Genomic DNA, 23273 nt, shown 5'->3' with positions numbered 1-23273 from the left:
CAGAGTGGCAGACATTTCCCTTGGAATGAAGTAAAATGATTCAGACTTAAAACACAAACTCTCAAAGTGATCATTAAGAAGAAAAGCTTCAATATTTTGTTAGCCTTGCAAAGTTCAACTCTTCCATTCTCCTGAGGTAAGGGTTTGTGGGAGGTTTTTTTGATGGTCAAAGCAAGCATCATTAGCTTTTGCATCATCATCATCATCACAGCAAGGATTGGTGAGTAAAGAGTATCTGGCCTATTAAGCGTCTGTGGATGTGCAGTATGAGCAGGCTGCTTAACAGTGGAAGAGGATGAGACTACCCATTGCAGCAATGGGAGGCAGCAAGAACTTGATGTCTTTTCAAGGGACAGATCTATGTCCTATGCCAGTACATCACAGGCCTGATTTCTGCCTCCAAGCTGCAAAGTAGGATGGAGACCCAACACTGAAGGTCTGTAGGCTTGCCTGCGACCATGCTCACCCAGTCTTTGTCTTCTCAACAGTGATGAAGAGCCAGGTATTGCTGATGTGGAAAGCTGTCCACTGGAAAATGAACTGCATCCCCCAATTTAGTCATTACAGACTGGGTCTGAACATGCCATGGTGAAAGGCCCTCCACCCAGTCACTAGTTTCCTGAACCATACAGTTACACACACACATACACACACACACCGTTTTTTCTTCAATTAAGGACTTGTGTTTCATTTGTTGTTTTATTTTGTTGGTGTGGCGAAGGAAAAGGTTCTCTGTCCATTGCAGCCTCTGTTAAAAGCCAGCGTTCTTTCCACTGGCTGACTCGTGCACTGCTGAGTTGTTTTTATTTTTCCCTTTATGTAAGCAGGCAATGCCGTGAAGGGTGATTTTAAAGTTACAGCTTCACATATTGTGACGCTGAAAGAAGTATTGCAACTGTCTGTTTCTGAAAACTTACAGCTATCGGAATCATAGCCAGAAAACCTGGAACAAAATGGTTCTGTAAGATTTTTTTCTTAGTATCCTCCCATATGCAGTCCATGTACAGGAGGGATAGGGACCTACGTGCACCTCCTCCTGTGGTCAGTTCCCCAAAAAAGAGGGATGACTGTAGCAGGGGTTACTTTCTTTTCTGTACCAAGCCCCCCCCAATTTAGGGATTGACAGTTGTTGCTGTTAATCGTGTTTTTCCTAGTTGCAGGGGAGTCTTCTTGCTGCTGTGTGTCAGGAGCCAGGACATACCAAGGTGTATCAAGAATCTTATTATTTTTTACACAGTTCTATTTCAAGTTTCCACATCCTGCCAGCTGCAGAGAGGTCTCCATTGATGAAAGAACACATAATAATCATCTTCATCCATTCTCTACAATGGATGTGTGTTATGCTGGCAAGTGACAAAAGCCCACAGGTAAGTCAAAAACGTGGAGACCTGGGAGAAGGGTTGGAATTGGAGGAAAGTGGGGGGAAAGGAGGGAGAAGCATGAGCCGCTATCGCAGGGATAAGGGAGAGACAGGAGAGAACATAAGGGGAAAATCAAATCAGTATCTTAGATGTCTGTATACTAATGCAAGAAGTATGGGGAATAAGCAGGAAGAACTTGAAATGCTAATTAATAAACACAGCTATGACATAGTTGGCATCACAGAGGCTTTGGATAATACACACCACTGGAATACTGGTATAGAAGGGTACAGCTTGCTCAGGAAGGAGAGGCAGGGAAAAAAAGGAAGGAGGTGTTGCCTTATATATTAAAAATGTATACACTTGGACTGAGGTCGAGATGGAAATAGGAGACAGACTTGTTGAAAGTCTCTGGGTAAGGATAAAAAGGGGAAAAAACAAGGGTGATGTCATGGTTGGGTCTACTACAGACCACCAAACCAGGAAGAAGAGGATGAGGCTTTTTATAAACTAACAAAATCATCCAAAGATCACGTCATAAATATAAAGGGAAGGGCAACCACCTTTCTGTATTCAGTGCTATAAAATCCCTCCTGGCCAGAGGCAAAACCCTTGCACCTGTAAAGGGTTAAGAAGCTAAGGTAACCCCGCTGGCACCTGACCCAAAATGACCAATAAGGGGACAAGACCAAAAAAAAAAAGAAAAAGAAAAGGAGTACTTGTGGCACCTTAGAGACTAACCAATTTATTTGAGCATAAGCTTTCGTGAGCTACAGCTCACTTCATCGGATGCATAAAGTGGAAAATACAGTGAGGATGTTTTTATACACACAGACCATGAAAAAATGGTAATTACCAGCAGGAGAGTGGGGTGCAAGCCTTCCGACTCCTGTAAAGTTAGTAAGTAATATAGCTAGAAAATGCATTAGATTTTCTTTTGTTTAATGGCTGGTAAAATACGCTGTGCTGGAGGGAATGTGTATTCCTGTTTTTGTGTCTTTTTGTAACTTAAGGTTTTGCCTAGAGGGATTCTCTGTGTTTTGAATCTGATTACCCTGTAAGGTATTTACAATCCTGATTTTACAGAGGTGATTCTTTTACATCTTCTTTGAATAAAATTCTTCTTTTAAGAACCTGATTGATTTTTCATTGTTCTTAAGATCCAAGGGTTTGGGTCTGGGTTCACCTGTACCAGTTGGTGAGGATTATTATCAAGCCTTCCCCAGGAAAGGGGGTGTAGGGCTTGGGGGGATATTTTGGGGGAAGACGTCTAAAAGTGGTCTCTTTCCCTGTTCTTTGTTTAAAACGCTTGGTGGTGGCAGCATACCGTTCAAGGACAAGTCAAAGTTTGTACTTTGGGGAAGTTTTTAACCTAAGCTGGTAAGAATACTCTGGGCAGCTTTCATGCAGGTCCCCACATCTGTACCCTAGAGTTCAGAGTGGGGAAGGAAACTTGACAGCACAGGACTTGGTGGTGCTGGGAGATTTCAACAACACAGCAGGGCACAGATTATCCAAACACGTTCTTGGAATGTATTGGAGACAATTTTTTATTTCAGAAGTTGGAAACAGCTACTAGGGGAGAGGTTGTTCTAGATTTGATTTTGACAAATAGGGAGGAATTGGTGAGAATTTGAAAGTGGAAGGCAGCAGGAGTGAAAGTGATCATGAAATGGTAGAGTTCATGATTCTAAGGAATGGTAGGAGGGAGAACAGCAAAATAAAGACAATGGCTTTCAAGAAGGCAGACTTTAGCAAACTCAGGGAGTTGGTAGGTAAGATCCCATGGGAAGCAAGTATAAGGGGAAAAACAACTGAAGACAGCTGGCAGTTTTTCAAAGAGACATTATTAAGGGCACAAGAACAAACTATCCCACTGTGTAGGAAAGATAGGAAGTATTGCAAGAGACCATCCTGGCTTAACCAGAAGATCTTTAATGATCTGAAACTCAAAAGAGTCCTACAAAAAGTGGAAACTAGGTCATATGACAAAGGATGAACACAAACACAGCATAACACAAGTATGTAGGGACAAAATTAGAAAGGCCAAGGCACAAAACGAGATTAAACTAGCTAGAGACATAAAGAGTAACAAGAAAACATTCTACAAATACAATAGAAGCGAGAGGAAGATCAAGGACAGGACAGGCCTGTTACTCAATGAGGGGAGGAAAAACAAAAAATGTGGAAATGGCAGAAGTGCTAAATAATTCTTTGTTTCAGTTTTAAGCAAAAAGGTTAGTAGCGATTAGACATCTCACACAGTGAATACCAGTGAAAATGAGGTAAGATCAGAGGCTAAAATAGGGAAAGAACGAGATAAAAAATACTCAGACAAGTTAGATGTCTTCAAGTCACCAGGACCTGATGAAATAGCTCCTTGAGTATTCTAGGATATGACTGAGGAGATATCTGAGCCATTAGCAATTATCTTAGAAAACTCATGGAAAATGGGAGAGATTCCAGAGGACAGGAAAAGGGCAAATCTAGTGCCAATCTCTAAATAAGGAAATAAAGACAATCTGGAGAATTACACACCAGGCAGTTTAACTTCAATACATGGAAAGATAATGGCGCAAATAATAAAGCAATTTGCAAACACCAAGAAGATAATACGGTGATAAGTAACAATCAGCATGGATTTGTCAAGAACAAATCTTGTCAAATCAACTTAATAGCTTTCTTTGACAGGGTAACAAGCCTTGTGGATAGGGGGAGAAGCAGTAGATGTGGTATATCTTTAGTAAGGGCTTGTCTACACTGCCAACTTTTTTCGCCAAAAGGTAATTTTTGGTGACAAAACATTGGAGGTGTACACACTGCAAAGCCACTTTTTGCAACAAAAATTTCTCAGTTGCAGTGTTGTAATGAAACCCCCTTGACGAGAGAGTCATAAGGCTTTTTTACACAGAAGTTTTATCGCCATAGTGCCAGTGTAAACACCGTGATTGATTTTATCGCTGTAATTGGCTTCCGGAAGGTGTCCCACAATGCCTGCCCTGACCGCTCTGCTCATTGTTTTGAACTCAGAAGCCCTGCAGGCATGCACCCTTCCCCTTTCAAAACTTGCTTCTGACAACTGAGCGTGCTGCTCTGGTCCAGGAAACAAAGAGCGAATCATTAACCTGGAATAATTCCGCTCTCTCCCACTCTACCAACACAAGGCAGGCAGGCAGGGGTGGAGGTGTGTGTGAAAGACTGCTGTGCAGAGCCGGGGAGGGAGGCGGGGGCTGATGTTGAGGGGTTGTTGCCCCCTACCCCGCCTCAGGACTGAACTTACGAGACAGCATGCCGACACAGCCACTCTCCCACAACACACACTGTGTGACAGAGAGCATGGAGGAGGGGAGGAAGAGAGCAGAGGGACAGACACTTCCCCACCTTCCCCCCACTTCAGTTGAAAAGCATCTTGCAATCTAGTAGGATGACCACAGAATGATGGGATTGAGAAGCCTGTATCATGTGATGTTGTACAGTAACTCCTCACTTAAAGTCCTCCCGATTAAAGTCCTTATGTTGCTGATCAATTAGGGAACATGCTCCTTTAAAGTTGTGCAATGCTTCCTTATAACATTGTTTGGCAGCTACCTGCTTTGTTCACTGCTTGCAGGAAGAGCAGCCCGTCGGAGCTGGTGGTGGGGGACTGGAACCAGGGTGGACTGGCAGCCCCCTCAAGTTCCCTGAGTGGCAGCCACACAGCAGGCAATCAATTGCAGGCAGTTCAGCTGTCCCTCCCTCCACTGCCCTGTGCTGCTCCTGCCCTCTGCCTTGGAGCTGCTCTCCAGAGCCTCCTGCTTGTTGTGTGAGGTGCAGGGGGGAGAAAGTGGGGGGAAAAGTCAGGGTGTCCCCCTGCTCCTGCACCCCTATCATAAATATGAAGGGAAGGCTAACCACCTTTAAATCCCTCCTGGCCAGAGGAAAAACCCTTTCACCTGTAAAGGGTTAAGAAGCTAAAGATAACCTCGCTGGCACCTGACCAAAATGACCAATGAGGAGACAAGATACTTTCAAAGATTGAGGCGGGGGGGACAAAGGGTTCTCTCTGTCTGTGTGTTGCTTTTGCCGGGAGCAGAGCAGGAATGCAGGTCAGAACTCCTGTAAAGAGTTAGTAAGCAATCTAGTTAGATATGCATTAGATTCTGTTTTGTTTAAATGGCTGATAAAATGAGTTGTGCTGAATGGAATGTATATTCCTGTTTTTGTGTCTTTTTGTAACTTAAGGTTTAGCCTAGAGGGATTCTCTATGTTTGGAATCTGATTACCCTGTAAGGTATTTACCATCCTGATTTTACAGAGGTGATTCTTTTACTTTTTCTTCAATTAAAATTCTTCTTTTAAGAACCTAATTGATTTTTCATTATTCTTAAGATCCAAGGGTTTAGGTCTATGTTCACCTATGCAAATTGGTGAGGATTTTTATCAAGCTTTCCCCAGGAAAGGAGGTGTAGGGCTTGGGGGGATTTTGGGGGAGAAAGACATTTCCAAGTGGGCTCTTTTCCGCTTATATTTGTTAGACACTTGGTGGTGGCAGCAATAAAATCCAGGGACAAAAGGTAAAATAGTTTGTACCTTGGGGAAGTTTTAACCTAAGGTGGTAAAAATAAGCTTTTTCATGCAGGTCCCCACATCTGTACCCTAGAGTTCAGAGTGGGGAAGGAACCGTGACATGGAGGCAGAGTGGTGGGATTAACTTGAAATCATTTTGAGATCAATTCGAGATTTTTTTCAACCAGAAGCACAGATTTTAAAAAGGGAATTTTTTTTCCTTTGTGCTGCTGGAAAGCAGGTTTTAAGCTGAAAGCAATTAGAGGGTTTTTTTTTCTCTGCTTCGGGGCCAGAGCAGAGACAAAAGGGAATTGTCTTTTGTGAGCTGGAGTTTTCTCTACCTAAAGGCAGGGTAGTTAACCTCCTGCAGGGAAATTCACAGACCTGAAGAAGTTTGTTTGTTTGTTTTTTTAACCTAAGGACAACTCGAGGGGTTTTCTGTCTATTTGCCTGGAGACAAAAGGTGTTAGCCTACAGAAAAATCCTTAAAAAAAAACAACCTGACAATCACTATCAGAGAACATAGGTATCCGGTTACAGCACAACCTTTTTTTTTTTTTTGACAAGCCAAGTTTTTGTTTGTTTGTTTGATTTCTAACTCTCGGATGTAAAGTTAGTTAAAAACAGAGAGGCAAACATGACAGAGCCCAAGGCAGAAAAAGTCAAAGAGGCTGCCCACAGGAGAGCTATGGAGACCGCAAAAGAGGCAGAAAAAAACCAAGAGGCTGCCCACGAGAGAGCTATAGCGGCAGAAAAACACCACGAGGCTGCTCACAGGAGAGCCGTGGAGGCAAGGGAAAAAGAAATGGAGGAGAGGAAAAAAGAGAGGAAACATGAACCGGAGTTGGAGAAGGTAAGGGCTGAGCGGAATCTACTGGATAACCCTAACTATCCTTCCCCAATAATCCACAAATGGGAGCGACTGTGTCCACAGTATGATGAATCCAGTGATATTTCTGAATATTCTCTCACTTTGAGAGACTATGCACTCTCCATAAAATTCCTGAAGCTCACAAGATGACCACATTGGTTGCAAAATTGACTGGAAGAGCTCTGGACATATTCAATAAGATGCCTATTGATGAGGTTTCTGACTATAATAAGTTCAAGGATTTGGTTTTAAAACAATTTCAAATTACATCTGAAACGTACAGAGTAAAATTTCAAACCCTTAAGAGAGGGCCTGGGCTAAGTAATGTGGCTTATCTAAACCAGATGAAGGATCTGTTAGATAAATGGGTCCAAGGAAGGGGTGCCACTAGCTTTGATAGAATGTGTGATTTGATAGCTCAGGAGCAATTCCTGAATATGTCCAAGGAGGAAATAAAACAGTGTTTATGGGATAAGGAAATGGACTCAGCAGAAAGTCTTGCTTCTTATGCTGATCGATATGAGCAGTCCCAGACCGCCAGAGAGGCGGGGCAAGCCGGAACAATATGGGTGGAGGGAGGAGAGAGGAACAACCCTGGTCACAGTTGGAGTGGATACCAGAAGGGACACCCTCAGACCACACCCTACTACCTGGGGCAGCCCAAGGCCCCAACTACACACCAAGGAATACTCCAGACACCTTATCCTGCCACACCGTTCTCCAGCAACCCACCTCGCCCCAATGACTCGTCAGCTGGACGATGTTTTAAATGTAACAAGCCGGGGCATGTCAAGGCCAACTGCCCCAAGAATCCCAACAGATTACAGTTCATTGCACCGGAATCACACCAGAGGTCCTCAGACCCAGATACCTCCCAGATACCCTCAGAGCAGAGGGAAACTGCGAGTGTGGGCGGGAAGAAGGTCACCGCGTGGAGGGACACCAGAGCACAAGTGTCGGCTATCCATGCTTCCTTAGTGGACCCCAATTTAATCGGCCCAGAGATTCAAGTGACAATTCAACCCTTCAAGTCAAACTCTTTCAATTTGCCTACAGCCAAGTTGCCTGTCCAGTACAAGGGCTGGTCAGGAGCGTGGACTTTTGCAGTATATGAGGATTATCCCATCCACGTGCTGTTGGGGGAAGACTTGGCCAATCATGTCAAGCTAGCCAAGAGGGTGGGAATGGTCACCCACAGCCAGGCTAAGCAAGCCGTCACGCCTAGCTCTGTTCCAGAAACTTCTACCAGGACCCGATCAGAGATGATGGACCTGGACCCCAGGCCAATGTCTGCAACAGCAGTAGTGGATCAAGTCCCAGAGACCCAGACAGAGCCAGTCCCAGAACCAGAACCGGCAGAACAACCAGTAACAGACCCATTGCCAGCACTGAATCCAGTACTTGCAACCCCAACACCAGAGGGCCCCAGTGAACCTGAACCGGCAGCAGCCGATAACCCTACACAACAGGCTCAGCCAGAGCCTGAAACCCAACATAGTGCACCAGCGGAGAGCGGTTCACAGTCAACAGAAACAGCCCCATCCCCTACATCACTTCCAGAGTCACCAAACCTAGGTCCACTATCCAATGAGGAACTGATGTCTCCAGCATCAAGGAAACAGTTCCAGACCAAACAGGAAGCAGATGAACTCCTCCAGAGAGCTTGGATGGCGGCACAGAGCAACCCACCGCCTCTCAGCTCTTCTAATCGATCCAGGTTTGTTGTAGAAAGAGGACTTTTATACAAGGAAACTCTTTCCGGTGGACACCAGGAAGACTGGCATCCTCAGAGACAGTTGGTAGTTCCAACTAAGTACCGGGTAAAGTTCTTGACCTTAGCCCACGATCCCCCTAGTGGCCATGCTGGGGTGAACAGGACCAAAGACCGTTTGTGGAGGTCGTTCCACTGGGAGGGAATAGGCAAGGATGTTTCTACCTATGTCCGGTCTTGTGAGGTATGCTAAAGAGTGGGAACACCCCAAGACCAGGTCAAAGCCCCTCTCCAGCCACTCCCCATCATTGAAGTTCCATTTCAGCGAGTAGCTGTGGATATTCTGGGTCCTTTACCAAAAAAAAAAAACACCCAGAGGAAAGCAGTACATACTGACTTTCATGGATTTTGCCACCTGATGGCCGGAAGCAGTAGCTCTTAGCCCTGGTGTTGCTTAAAGTGTGTGCCAGGCACTAGCAGACATTTTTGCCAGGGTAGGTTGGCCCTCCAACATCCTCACAGATGCAGGGACTAATTTCCTGGCAGGAACTAAGGAAAACCTTTGGGAAGCTCATGGGGTAAATCACCTGGTTGCCACTACTCCACCATGCCATTTGTTTGATGGTGGTAAGACGTTTAATGGAACTTTGGGGGCCATGATACGTAAATTCGTAAATGAGCACTCCAATGATTGGGACCTAGTGTTGCAGCAGTTGCTCTTTGCCTACAGAGCTGTATCACATCCCAGTTTAGGGTTTTCACCATTTGAACTTGTATATGGCCGAGGTTAAGGGGCCATTACAGTTGGTGAAGCAGCAATGGGAGGGGTTAGTTCCTTCCCCAGGAACTAACATTCTGGACTTTGTAACCAACCTACAAAACACCCTCCGAACCTCTTTAGCCCTTGCTAAAGAAAACCTACAGGATGCTCAAAAAGAGCAAAAAGCCTGGTATGATAAACATGCTAGAGAGCATTCCTTCAAAGTAGGGGACCAGGTCATGGTCATAAAGGCGCTCCAGGCCCATAAAATGGAAGTGTCGTGGGAAGGGCCATTCACGGTCCAGGAGCACCTGGGAGTTGTTAATTACCTCATAGCATTCCCCCCCCCCCCCCCAAACTCCACCCTGTAGTGTTTCTCAGCAAGAAGCTGTCTGCGAGGGAAAACAACTGGTCAGTCAGTGAAAAAGAATGTTACGCCATTGTCTACGCTCTGGAAAAGCTACGCCCATACGTTTGGGGACGGCGTTTCCACCTGCAAACCAATCATGCTGCGTTACAGTGGCTTCATACCGCCACCAGAAATAATGAAAAACTAATTTGGTGGAGTTTAGCTCTCCAAGATTTTGATTTCGACATACAACACATCTCAGGAGCTTCTAACAAAGTGGCTGATGCACTCTCCCGTGAAAGTTTCCCAGAATCAACTGGTCCTTGAGATGTGGAAAATATTGTTAGTCTTTATATACTTGGTAGTATATTTAGAGGTGCATGTGTCTTATTAACTCTGTTTTCTCCTAGAGCTCCAGGAAGAAATCACAACCAGCATTTCACCCTATCTGTGATTTGGGGGGGGCGTGTCATAAATATAAAGGGAAGGCTAACCACCTTTAAATCCCTCCTGGCCAGAGGAAAAACCCTTTCACCTGTAAAGGGTTAAGAAGATCCAGGGTTCTCATCCTTTCTTCCTTCTGAGGGCTCCCTTCCACCCCCCAACATGCCATAAAAACTCCATGGCCCGCCTGTGCCACAATAAAACTGGTTTTCTGCATATAGAAGCCAGAGCTGGCATTAGGGGTAGCAAGCCAGGCAAATCCCATGCCACAGGGGACCCCCGTGAAGCTAAGCTGCTCAGGCTTCAACTTCAGCCCCAAGTGTTAGAGCTCAGGGCCCTGGACTTCAGCCCCATGCAGTGGGGCTTCAGCTTACTACCCAGAGAGTCTAATGTTGGCCCTACTTGGTGGCCCGCCTGAAACCTGCTCGCGGCCCTACTGAAGGCCCCAGATCCCTGGTTGAGAACCACTGAACTAGATTACCTCTTGAGGTCACTTCCAGTCCTATGATTTTATGATTTGTCACATCAGCTGAAGAGGAATAATGTGGTCATCAATTAGAGTGCAGGTTCCCATCCTGCATTTAATCCAAACTTATCCACTTCCTGGGGTTTGGCTTTATGACATTTGAGTTACCAATAAATCTCAGCCTAAAGTCTCCCTAAACTGTTGCTAAGGTTTCTCTAGGGACAGTTCTCTGTTCTAGATTCTATATCCTCAGACTCAACAGCACTTCCCTTCTTTTCAGAGTCTTATTGAGCCACACCTAACCAGGGTAAGTTAGCAACAGTCAGCATCTCCTGGCACCTTTCCAACACCAGCTAACAGTTGGTCAACAAAAGAACTCAGCCACTCTGAACTTTTAGGGTCAAACACAATGTCAGATGCTTGTCAGAATAATGGACTACAAACGAGTTACAAGATTGCTTAGTAAATGCCACATCATTTGTTTCATATTAAAACCTAGCAACCAGCCAAACTTACATAGAGAATATTTAATTTAGTATAAACAAACTCAAAAAGTTTCAAGGGAGTACATCCCTATATTCAGTGCTATCATAGGGCTTGCATACGGTAATAATTCATTTAGTGTACAGACCAAAACTTGGCAATTTTTCCTTTACATGAACAGGATTCCCCACATCTTTTCAACAGAAAAGACAAGTACAACATGAACCAGAACCTGTGCATCTGGAGTTTAAAGTATACAGTTATAACACAGCCTCTATTCCTTTAGCAAGAAAATTTTCCATTTGTTATATAATACAGCATACTTACTATAGGGATGGTGTATAATGGCCTTCAACACTGCTTAAAGATAAGTGATACAATCCTCACTTAAGCCTACACAGAAGGCTTTAGAGCAGGGGTCAGCAACCTTTCAGAAGTGGTGTGCCGAGTCTTCATTTATTCACTCTAATTTAAAGGTTGCGTGCCAGTAATACATTTTAACTGTTTTAGAAGGTCTCTCTCTCTCTAAGTCTATATTATGTAACTAAACTATTGTTGTATGTAAAGTAAACAAGGTTTTAAAAATGTTTAAGAAGCTTCATTTAAAATTAAAATAAAATGCAGATCTTATCAGTTTAGTGCAGTGGTTCTTAACCTGGGGTGCATGCACCCTCTGGGGGTGCAAGATGCCCTTTCGGGGGTGCGAGACATGCGAGATTTTTTTAGAAGGTAAATCATCAAAAACACAACTTAAGGACAGGCACATAAGCACAACTACTTTATTTCATCAAACCTATGTATTTATTAACATTATACATTTTTTTAACGATTACTGTAATATATAAACAAAGTTTTCAAGCTAATTGCAGTGTAATTTTTAATAAGGGGTGAGAGAACATATTTTGAGAACTCCAGACCATCAGTGGGTTAAGTGGGGCTGGGTGTAGTGTATTAAATTGCTCCCCATAGGAATGTGCTACTTACAGTTTACTACTTATGGCTGCCAGTCCTGATGCTCCTAGAGGCATGGTAAGGGGACGGGGAACAGGGGTGGTTGGATAGGCGTGGGAGTCCCGGGGGGCCTGTCAGGGGGGCTTGGATACGGGAGTGGGGTCCTGGGAGGGGGTGGTCAGGAGACAAGGAGTGGGGGGGGGGGGAGGTTGGATGGGTGGAGGGTTCTGAGGGGGGCAGTCAGGCGGGAGGGGGTGGAAGTGGGCCAGCTGTTTGGGGATGCACAGCCTTCCCTACCCTGGTGTAGCGTATTACATTTCTCACCGTAGGAATGTGCTACTTATGGTGTACTACTTATGGCTGGTTTCAGAGTAGCAGCCGTGTTAGTCTGTATTTGCAAAAAGAAAAGGAGTACTTGTGGCACCTTAGAGACTAACCAATTTATTTGAGCATAAGCTTTCGTGAGCTACAGCTCACTTCATCTGATGCATTTTATGTGAGCTGTAGCTCACGAAAGCTTATGCTAAAATAAATTGGCTAGTCTCTAAGGTGCCACAAGTCCTCCTTTTCTACTTACGGCTGCCAGTCCTGGTGCTCTGGAAGTGGCACATTCCTATGGGGAGAAATGTAATACACTACACCGGCGGACAGAACCCCAGACCGGCGGCGGCGCCCAGGACCGTGGTTGGCAGCAGTGTGCCAGTAAAAATCGGCTCGCATGCCACAGGTTGCCAACCCCTGCTTTAGTGTCAAGGTAGCTCAAGTGCATTCTCTATCAATGCAATCATTAAGACTCCAGGAAATCAGATAAACACATATATCCACAGCAGCTTCAATTCACCTGCTTTACCCATCCAAATTCTCTTATCACCATAAATCCCTTAGGCACACAGTTAATTCCAACCACAGCTAGGTTTAGGTATATTCCCTAAATCATTATGTAGTTGTAAAGCAGACAAACTTGAGCTGTAGCTCTCACAGCCCCCAACTGAGCAAGAAGGGGAATTTGACTCCTATGTAGTCTAAGGATCCAATCCAACAGGAGCAGGATCTATCACTTAGAAACACCTCCTGTAGGGCTGGTTGAAAATTCAATGTAAAACTATTCTTCAACAGAAAATTAGATTTTCAACTAGCTTTTGTGACTTCACCTCCCATGATGCAATGCAGCCATGATATACCTTTTCTTTTCACCAATGGGGGGACAGTGGTGCAACATGGGAGATGCAGTCTGAGCAGGAACCCCACGCTATAGAGAATGGGCCTCTATCTCACCTGAGATACAGCTCCCATGAGGCAGTGTAGCAGCAATTCATAATTGAAATATTTCAGTTTTTGATTTTTCCATCAAAAATCTCTAAAGTGCCACAAGGACTCCTCGTTGTTTCTTCAGTGGGAAAAAAATTCTGACTTATTTCCCTGCTCAGTTAGGGGCAAGGTCACCTACTGTCAGGTTTCAGCTTATTGTGAGGTCACTAACCCACCACAGTTCTTCTGAAGAACAGGGAAGTAAAGACGTAATATTTCTCCCCCCTCAAGAAAAGGAGCAATAAAGGGCCAAGCCAAACATTTTAAATGTTGTGCCACAACTGTTGGCAAATGCTGATCTTACTTAATTGAGGTTAATGCAGGAAAAAGAGAGAGAATAGACTTTAGAGGCTTCACAGCATCCCACAGATTCCAATAGTTAGTTCCCTCTGGGGGCAATTTTAAGGAAGCAGAGGCACTGCTGTTGGAGTGGATTCACAGAGGAGGGGAAAGAAGAGGCTAAACTTGATTACATTTTTATTTCATCCCAAATCAAGTTTGGGGGATGGGGAGAGGAGAAGGTGGTGATGGTGGCGGGCGGGGGAGGTTGGTTTGCTCTCCCAGAAGTGCTTTGCAGGCTGGAAATATTTAACCACTAAAAACACATTCTTTTCTCTCTTCTCCCCTGTGTCCAGTTTTTTTATTGCAGTATCAGCAGCAGTTTCCCTACATTAGGAAAACTAATGAAAAAAATCCTTATGGCAAATCTGGCTATTCTGTGGCTAACAGCAGGGTGGACTTTGTCTTTTTCCTCTCCTTCCTTCTTTGATTTCCTTCCTGCTCTCTCCTAATCCCTAGTTGTTCTGAAGAAACTTAAGAATTCTGAAGTTTTGGTGACTTTTTGCTCATTCATTCATCAGTTTGTTCCAGCACTACTTCTTTGGACCCCTGAAACCTGATATTGCCTCATCTTTGCTCCCTGAAGAGAACAGTTATCTTCTCAACATTCTCTCTGGTGAAGACTGATTTCTTAACCATTTAGCTCCTTTGCCATATCCTTCTTGCTCCCTGGTGAGTCAGCAGAACCACTGAGTCTCCTGTAGGTTTCCTGCTTCTTATATATTGATATTCATGGTAAATAGGCCCAATGGCCTGTGATGGGATATTAGATGGGGTGGGATCTGAGTTACCCAGGAAAGAATTTTCTGTAGTATCTGGCTGATGAATCTTGCCCATATGCTCAGGGTTTAGCTGATCGCCATATTTGGGGTCGGGAAGGAATTTTCCTCCAGGGCAGATTGGAAGAGGCCCTGGAGGTTTTTCACCTTCCTCTGTAGCATGGGGCACGGGTCACTTGCTGGAGGATTCTCTGCTCCTTGAAGTCTTTAAACTATGATTTGAGGACTTCAATAGCACAGATATAGGTGTGAGGTTTTTTGCGGGAGTGGTGGGTGAAATTCTGTGGCCTGCGTTGTGCAGGAGGTCAGACTAGATGATCATAATGGTCCCTTCTGACCTAAATATCTATGAATCATTGCCCAGTTTCCATTATCAAAAAAGGGCAAATTTATCATAGAATCATAGAACTGGAAGGGACCTCAAGAGGTCATCTAGTCCAGTCTCCTGCACTCGTGGCAAGACTAAGTATTATCTAGCCCATCCTTAAGTGTAAGCAGCCATAACTCCACTAGTTATAATGGAACTGCATGTTCTTACATATGGGGTGAATTTGCATCAGACTGCTCAAAGATCATCTTTGGAGGAATTATCCAGGAGCTTGCCAAGGCAGCCATTTCTCACTGTGATAAGTCATATCTGCAACTTGGGCTGCTTGCCTTTCAAACACAAGTTTTGAAATTCATCTTGCATTTTGATGATTAAAAACAGTGCTTAAACACATTCAGCAAGGTGTGGTGCAGATGTATTTTACAAAAAAGGAAGCATTGCAATGAGAGTTGTGCCAAAATTCTCTCATTCATAAGTGAATCCAGTGTCTTTGGGTTTGTCCACAGGAAGACTTAGTGCACGGCAAGCTAGGGTGTAAATCTACAACATACTAGCCTGAAGCAGCAGTACGTCAAAGAGCACTAGGGAACCTTTGGTGCATGATAGCAGGATCCACATGCCCTGTTGGTGCCTGGCTACCTAGTGCACTGTAGATTTACACCCCCCGGTTACAACACATTAACTTGCCATGTGGACAAGCCCTTGAAGTCCTTGGGGAGCTCCCCTTTGAGTGCCAAGTTTCTGGTATTTCGCAATAGGAAAAAGCCACGTTTGATATTAAAAGCTGTTTAGCCTCCTGTGGGCTCACATACTTCATCTGCTGGTGGAAAGACTACATATGTGCAGACACACAGATGCACAACTGTAAAAGACAACAATATCATCCATTGTCAACTTCTAACTAAGCCTTGTATCACCTCTTGGGTACTGCACCATACTCCCAAATGGTGATCTGACATAACTATACAATAGGCAATGGAAAACTCAGAGGTGTCAGAGCAGGATACCCTATCTTCCAACCTTTTGGGGACAGACTTATGAAGCTTGGAAGGTCCATGGCTCACGTGCACATTTCTTCAAGGAGACGAAGAATAGGGGAAGAGAGAAATAGCCACCCATTCCCTCCAATAGAGGTTTGCAGCACTCACGTATGCAACACTTAAATTTATATTTTGAAGGGCAAACACTTGTAGAATGTCTTCATTTTGGATTATAACTATAATACAAATGAAGAGTGCTCGGCACATCAGGAGCAGCAGCCTTATTCAACCATCTTACTAAGCCTACTAAATGCCAGTTGAAGGGCGGCCCTGCTTTATTGTTGCATAATAATTTCTACTTTTTTATTTCTACATTGTGTTTGCAGATTATAAACAGCAATATTATGTCTGATACATATAATTAGCTTGAAAATAATAGAACCAGGAGGCAGAGAAATGTAATATTTAGGTAGAATAGCTCATAACCAATTTCTCTTTAATAGAGTAGTTGAAGGATAATGCTGAGGTATCCTTCCTGCTAAGCACCACTGTGACATAAATGAGCAGTCTTCTAGAATTACCATAACTGCTGAAGCTTCAATTAGAGATTCCATAACCTTTGTTTGCCCGAGTAAATTACCCATACAACCTGCAGGCAAGAATAAAGATTTTAAAATAAATAAGTCTAATGCACAAGAAGCCATGAGATGCCACCCACCAAATAATAAAATTGCATTATTATAAGATTAAGTCTGGTACCTAATGTCAGTCATTTGGGTGGATAATAATACAAGTTACTTCAGGTAGTTTAGATGGTGCCCTGTGGGATAACTAACAACTGGCGATCTAGTCCTTTAAAAAGAAAAAAAAAAAAGTGTTGAAAGTAGTTTCAGGTACAACACCCATCCATAAAAGTAGGTTTCTTTTTGGTTTTGCCACCATGTTGTTTTCATCTCTCCCCTGTTGCTAGGTGAAAGGTTCATAAAGAACCAGTTAAATAGACTATAGTGAAACCAGCTGTAGAGAAGTGTTTCAAAATGGACACAACAAAACTGAAAAAAAGGTTTCTACTCTTTCAGTTATAGTAATCTTAGATGTTGCCATTTTTAAAAATGGCATGTTAATCAGGGCTTAAATTCTCAAAGTATTTCCCAGCACTGCTGGGGCTTGGGGCTTCAGCCCTGCATGGGGCTGCCGGAGCTTCCCAAGGTTTGAAAATATTTACCGGAGCTCTGCTCCAGATGGATCTGGCTGAATTTAAGCCCCAATGTTAATAAATTTACAAAGAATTTTGATATTTAATTAACTTTAAATTTCACAAAACAAACAGTAGTATGACACACATTGGTGCTGACACAATTGCTGATTATAACTGGCTGAAAAGTATCATATGGCATGCCCCTCCCCCGCCATGTAGACAGTGCTATGTCAACAGCAGAGCTTCTCCTGTCGACATAATCCACCTCCCCGAGAGGTGGTAGCTAACTCCACTGACAGGAGAAGGTCTCCAGTCTGCATACTAGTATCTTCACTAAAGCGCTGCTTTGCTGTAGCACTGTACAGGAAGACAAGCCCTTAATCAGAGTGTCACAGCTAAATACACAGTGGAGCAGACTGTTTAGCATAAGCTGAAGTGGCCTATTAACACCCCTCCAGTCATTCCAAAAGAGGAGCATGGGAGCTTAAATTCATAACTTTGCTAGATACTAAAAATCAGGGACTAAATAAGCAATGGTCTCAAGTTGCAGTGGAGGAGGTCTAGGTTGGATATTAGGAAAAAGTTTTTCACTAGAAGTGTGGTGAAGCATTGGAGTGGGTTACCTAGGGAAGCGGTGGAATCTCCATCCTGAGAGGTTTTGAAGGCCCGGCTTGACAAAGCCCTGGCTGGGATGATTTAGTTGGGGGTTGGTCCCACTTTGAGCAGGGGGTTGGACTAGATGACCCCCTGAGGTCTCATCCAACCCTAATCTTTTATGAATAGAGACACTGGACTTATGGTTTATTACAACAATCTGTAACTGACTAACAAACCCCAGAGCTCCTTCCCCAGCCCTCTTCCTTTCCTCCCTATGACTGGAGGGGTGTTAATGGGACTGTTCAAGGTGAAATGGCCCTTGAAATATGTGTTAACTACTTATGCTAAACAATCTGTTCCAGCTTGTATTTAGCTGTGTCACTCTGATTAAGGTTCTGAGACCTGAGGAAGAGCTCAGTGTAGCTCAAAAGCTTGTCTCTCTCACCAACAGAACTTGGTCCTATAAAAGATATTACCTCACCCACCTTGGCCTTGTCTACATTACAAAGTTTTGTCAACAAAAGTTATGCCGCTTTAACTAAAGCATTTTAATTAAAACCGCTTTTGCACATCCACACTAACTCCTTGTGTTGGCAGAGTGCATCAACACTGGCCACAGGGTGCTTTGGGAAGGGTTTGCAATGCCTCATGGGGCAGGTACAGCATCACATGATGCAGGTTTCTCAATCCCATCATTCCAGGGGCATCCTAGTAGATTGTCAGCCGCTTTTTCAGCTGAAGGTGGTGGGGAGAGTGGTGTCTGGGGCTGGGGGAGACAGCAGGCTGACCACCCTATCCTGAGGCAGCAGGAGGGTCAGCCCCCGGCTCTGCTCGGCACAGCAGTCTCTCCTGAAGCAACCCGCTCTGCCTGCCTGCCTGTGGTTCTGTGATTCCCTTCGAGTTCTCCCACAGCCTTCTCAGCTGCCAGGAGCAGCATCCTGAGCAGCTCTGAGCTTTCTGTGCTGAGGAACGGCAAAGCAGCACACCCGCCCATGAGGAGACTTAACTCCAGAGGCCTGGAAGGGGCATGAAGGCATTACTGTGAAAAGTGCACCTTTCTATTCCTGGAAAACAGTGAAAGCAGGTGAATGAGCCACTGGGAGAGGCTAGCCCCCATCCCTCACAAGAGCCAAGCGTGCACACACACACATACCCCATGGCCGCCGGATCCCCATGCACCCCCAGCCCAGAGAGCCGGGCAGGCAGAGTGGTCCCAGCACCCCCAGCCCTGGAGCACCGGGTAGGCAGCATGACTTGGCTCCAGTCCCAGCACCTCCTGCCCTGGGCCTTACGAGCACTGACCCCAGCCTGCCTGCCCTAGCCTCTCTGCCACAGAAGAGCAGGAAGGGAACTGGAAGCAGGCAGCAGAGGATCTGGGGGTGGAGCGTGGGCGGGGCCGCACCAGGCTGTTTGAGGAGGCACAGCCTCTCCTGTACTAGGATACCCACTGCCCATGAGTGAAGGAGTCACAGCCCTAGCCTCGCCCATCCAGCAATACCCACCTCAAGTCACTAGTGCTACCCACCTCAGTCCTTCAGCCCTCAGAAGGGAGAGCTAGATTACACCCAATCCCTATGTTGTGGAAAATGAGTCACGCCATCGGTTTGGTTCAAACAGTCTGAGGTCCTTTATTGAATACAAGCATGCAAGTAGAAGGAGACAGAGATGGTCACATGCAGGTGCCACCTTGGTCTCTCTCTGCCCTACCCCTATAATACCAGACTTATATAGGTCCAAATTCAAGCCAAATGATACATTTCCTTACCACTCAAGCATTATTAATAAAGCTTTATAAAGGAATGAATGGAAGGGCAGTTTCACAACTAGCACAGTGCTGACACACCGTGTTATTATTAAGATCTTATCAAGATCTGCAGTTTACTGTGGCAGTGTTTTGACTACGGACTTTTGCAGGGTGGAGGGTGCCTATAATGGACAGCTAGGGACTTTTGGTTCTTTTCTAGTTAGAGATTGGCCTAGTCCATTATCTGGGTCAAGTGCCACAGCCTAGCACACGTAAATGCTTTATCTTAAGCCAAGTCTTACAGAATACAGGTCTGTAGGCCTCTTGCGTTACAGCTCTTGCATATGTTGCATACAGTGCATAGATTTTGATGCAGAATGGGATGGGGTCAGTTTCAACAGTAAGGCTAACATCAATTTCCCCCACACCTCCATGGAGGGAGAATCAACTTCCTACACTTCCCTCTCTAACACACCCATGCAGAGCGATGCATAATTCAGCCCTCAATATACATGTAACAGTGACATATGTGGTGATTCTTGTTTTGGAGAACAAAACAACTTGCTGTCCCCAAAGGCAGATATTTACCACCTGGGTCGATAGATCTTGATATTCAGCTCAACATCTACTACTTATTCCATGCTGCATCATTGCTTATTCTCTATTTTTAACAATAAAGGGGCAAGTGATGGGTGAACAACAAAAGCTTCTTAAGATAGGTTCAAATACAAGCATACTTGGTTTAAATAGCTATAGGTTCCAATATAAGCATAAGGATGGCTGTCCATGTTTCCAATCCTCCATGGTCTGGATATTGGGTTGGAAACCTCCCAAGAACATACTCTTAACAAGGCTGCCAATGATCCTGGGCTCCATTCAGGTTACAAAGATCAAAAATAGCTTTTCTTGTAGTTCTTTTCCTCCCAAGTGAAGAGATACAGTGCTTTTAACTAATAGTCTTGTTCTTTAAAGTAATTTTTTGTAAGAGGTTACCACTCCCAGTGCATGACCGGGATAAGACTATGAAGAGTTCAAAGTTCTAAGAAATCAGAGTGTGTAACAAGACAAGGATATACCCGAGAAAGAAGACAAGGAATATTTAACATCTCCCAAAACAGGATACTCATACTTTATAGAAAGGCATGTTATGCCCAATCCAGTAAGGCCCTCGACCACTATAAACTTGCACCTAACAGCCATTGCATATAGTTCCTAACCTCTGCATTCTTGAATTCCTTTTCTCAGAGGAAACTCCATAGGAACATGAAGTTGGAGGCAGATTTCATTATGATTCTGAACCTTAAATGGAATCTAACTACTTATAGCGTTGGAGGAATACCATTTACATTGTAAGCTCTTTTGGGCAGGGACTCTCATTGTTCTGTGTTTGTACAGCACCTAACACAATGGAGTCTGATCCATGACTGAAGCTTCTTAGCACTATGATAATACAAACAATTTGATTTGTTTGGGATGATTTTGTAAATCAGTGGAGAATTCACAAACAGAATTAAGATGAAAGATTACGATTTACCATTGTGAAGACTCAAAATTTACTTGCACTTCAGATGAAATTTTGTATATGGAATCACACACTCTGAGACCTACAAAAATCCATCTGCACTGTATATACACATACCATAGATATTTGTGTATCACGCAAACACAAAAACAATGTAGAGGGGAAACAAAACTTCCTTACCAGATCAAATCTGACCCAAATTTAAGTTCATTAAAACAAGCTATACAAAAACTTAAGAACTATATATAATGTTTCCAAAACATGTTTTTAAAAAACAAGCTTTTATTGGAATATTTTTAAACATACATTTTCCTGCTGTGATTGGGATCTAAACATTAGTTCATTGTGCTAGAGCAGCAGCACATTAAAAGGTGAAAATAACTAAAACCAAGCTGTGACCAAAATGAAATTAAGCTAAATTTTACACTTCACTTAGTTTGAACAAGTATACAACAAAGAAAACAGTGAAAAGCCAACTAGAGCTACAGTTTTAATAATTTAAGATAGTTCCTATGTTTCAAATACTATATTTGTAAGTATTTTCCCCCCGAATATACAGGCATCAATCTATAGAGAAATTAGAGACACAGACTAAATTTTAATTTCCCCCATGCAGTTTATTTTCCTTTGCATTTCATGAGGAGTTAGCCAGAAATCCGAACACAGACGGGAGAAAGGGCGAGATGAATTAACTCAGTATTAAACTAGTTCTTAGAGCCCCTGAGAGGCAGCAGCACACTCAGGCTCCGCTATTGTATGCAACAGCTGAAATGCGGATTGGCCCTGCAGCAGGCACAGCGGGCTGCCCTGCTTCCGAGTACACAGAGCGCAAGATAAGCAGCATAGACGGAGACGGCTCGAGACCACCACTTTCCCAAGCAGCAGCAACTTTTCGTTTAGATTCAGAGCAAGGGGGTTTGGTGGAGATTAAAGGCTCGCCAGCAAGACTCCGATACCAAGAAGTGGGAAGGAAAATCTCTTCAGTTAGAGTCTTCTCCTTCACCCACCCTCACTCTCCTACTAGATAAACGGGGGAGGGGTTCAAACGGTGTTAGAAACATTATGGATTTCTTCTTGTAAACGGCACACGAAGGTAACGGTGCACAAATGCGCTTCGCCGTCCACGCTGCTCGTGCACTGATCTCCCAGCACGCAATGAGTAACGGAAGGCAGGCAGAAACAAGACCCCGACCGTTTGCAGAGGCGAGTGGCTTGCACGTCTGCAGGTATAACCGAGGGGCATGCAAGCCAGCCCATGTGGGCGCAGAAGGAGCCAGGAGCCCAGCGCCCGCGTTCCTCCGCCCCCCAGCCAGACCAGGAGCCCCTCTCACGCCAGGGCTGGCTGCACTTCAAAGCAAACCGGCTCTCACCTGTGCTGCGGGACACCCGCGTCCTCCTCTGCTTCCCGCCAGCTCCCGCGAGCGGAGCGGGGCGGGGCGCTAGTCCAGGCTGCGGCGCCCCTTTGGATGGCAAGGGGAGCAAAGTGCAGCCGCCACTGCTCTGAGTCTGGACGGGGGCTGAGCCTGCAAGCGGCGGCGACGGCTGCTCGGGAAGGAGGCGGAGGCTGCTGCTCTGATCGGCTGCTGTCGGGGGGAGGCCTGGAGCTCTTCACCCGCCCACCGCTCCTTACAGCCAGCGGGAGCGGGGACAGCAGCCCCCTGCCTGCCGAGCAGCCGGGCTCTCCCACCCCGGTGAAGGGGGGCCCTTTCCCCCACCTGGCCACCCCGCCCTTTCCGAGCCGTTCCCCCTTCCCGCCCTTTATTATTCACTCACCCCCCCGCCCCCCGTTCCCTTCCTCCGAGCCGGTCCCCAGCTCTTCCCCCTTCAGTTTGTTCCTCTCCTTTTGCCATGCGTTGCTTCCTTCCGCTGCTAATCTTCCCTGCCCCCTTTTCTTTGTGGAGTTCCCCACTCCCTGTCCAGCCAGAGGAGTTGGTCCCCTCCCCTCCTGGGTTCTCCTTCCCCCATTATTTTGACTGTCTCTGCTTGTGTTTGCCCCCGCTGCAGTGGGGAAGAGCCTTAGCTCCCCCCACCCCCCCCCCCATAGCACACCCTGACACAGCCAGGGCTGAGGCTGCTACTTTTATTGGGAGGGGGGGTAAGAAGGATCAAATTAAGGGGGGGCAATCACCATTGCTGTACCCCTCAGGTTTTGGCCCCCGCATGGTCCCAAGTGCCTTCATAACACCAATAGCAGGTACAAGTGGGGACTTCACAGCTGCCACCACTTGTGCGGCCACCTCAGCTGGCAAAAAAGGGACTGGATAGGGCCCTGCCTGGAAGCCCCCTTCCACAACAGCTGTCCTGGCTATGCCCCTCCTTTTCCATTCCTTCCACCAGCTGTGGGGTTACAGCTCCTCCAGCTGTAGGGGCATTCACCCACGTGCCTATGGCTGGGCCTGCCATACCATCTGCCACAGCCCCTCCCCACACCACTGCTTCTTCCTTCATGACTGCCCTACCCCACACTGAGACCTACATGGGGCAGCGGCATTGGCACAAGTAGCGGGGCTCGCAGCTGTGGAGATGGCCTGCCCAGA

General features: G+C 45.3%; 1 protein-coding gene across 1 annotated transcript in view; it reads right to left on the bottom strand.

The window, feature by feature from the left end:
- The window catches only part of HTR1F (5-hydroxytryptamine receptor 1F), a 205121-nt gene extending 182832 nt beyond the window's left edge, over positions 1 to 22289 (bottom strand). Inside the window, exon 1 of the mRNA XM_074971777.1 lies at positions 22107 to 22289. The gene's annotated coding sequence lies outside the window, so the exon portion shown is untranslated. The remainder of the gene's footprint in view (positions 1 to 22106) is intronic.
- Between the last annotated feature and the right edge of the window lie 984 nt (positions 22290 to 23273).

The sequence above is a fragment of the Natator depressus genome, chromosome 1 (genome assembly GCF_965152275.1).
Source record: "Natator depressus isolate rNatDep1 chromosome 1, rNatDep2.hap1, whole genome shotgun sequence".
NCBI classification, from domain to species: Eukaryota; Metazoa; Chordata; order Testudines; family Cheloniidae; genus Natator; species Natator depressus.
This window is presented reverse-complemented; position numbering and strand designations above follow the sequence as displayed.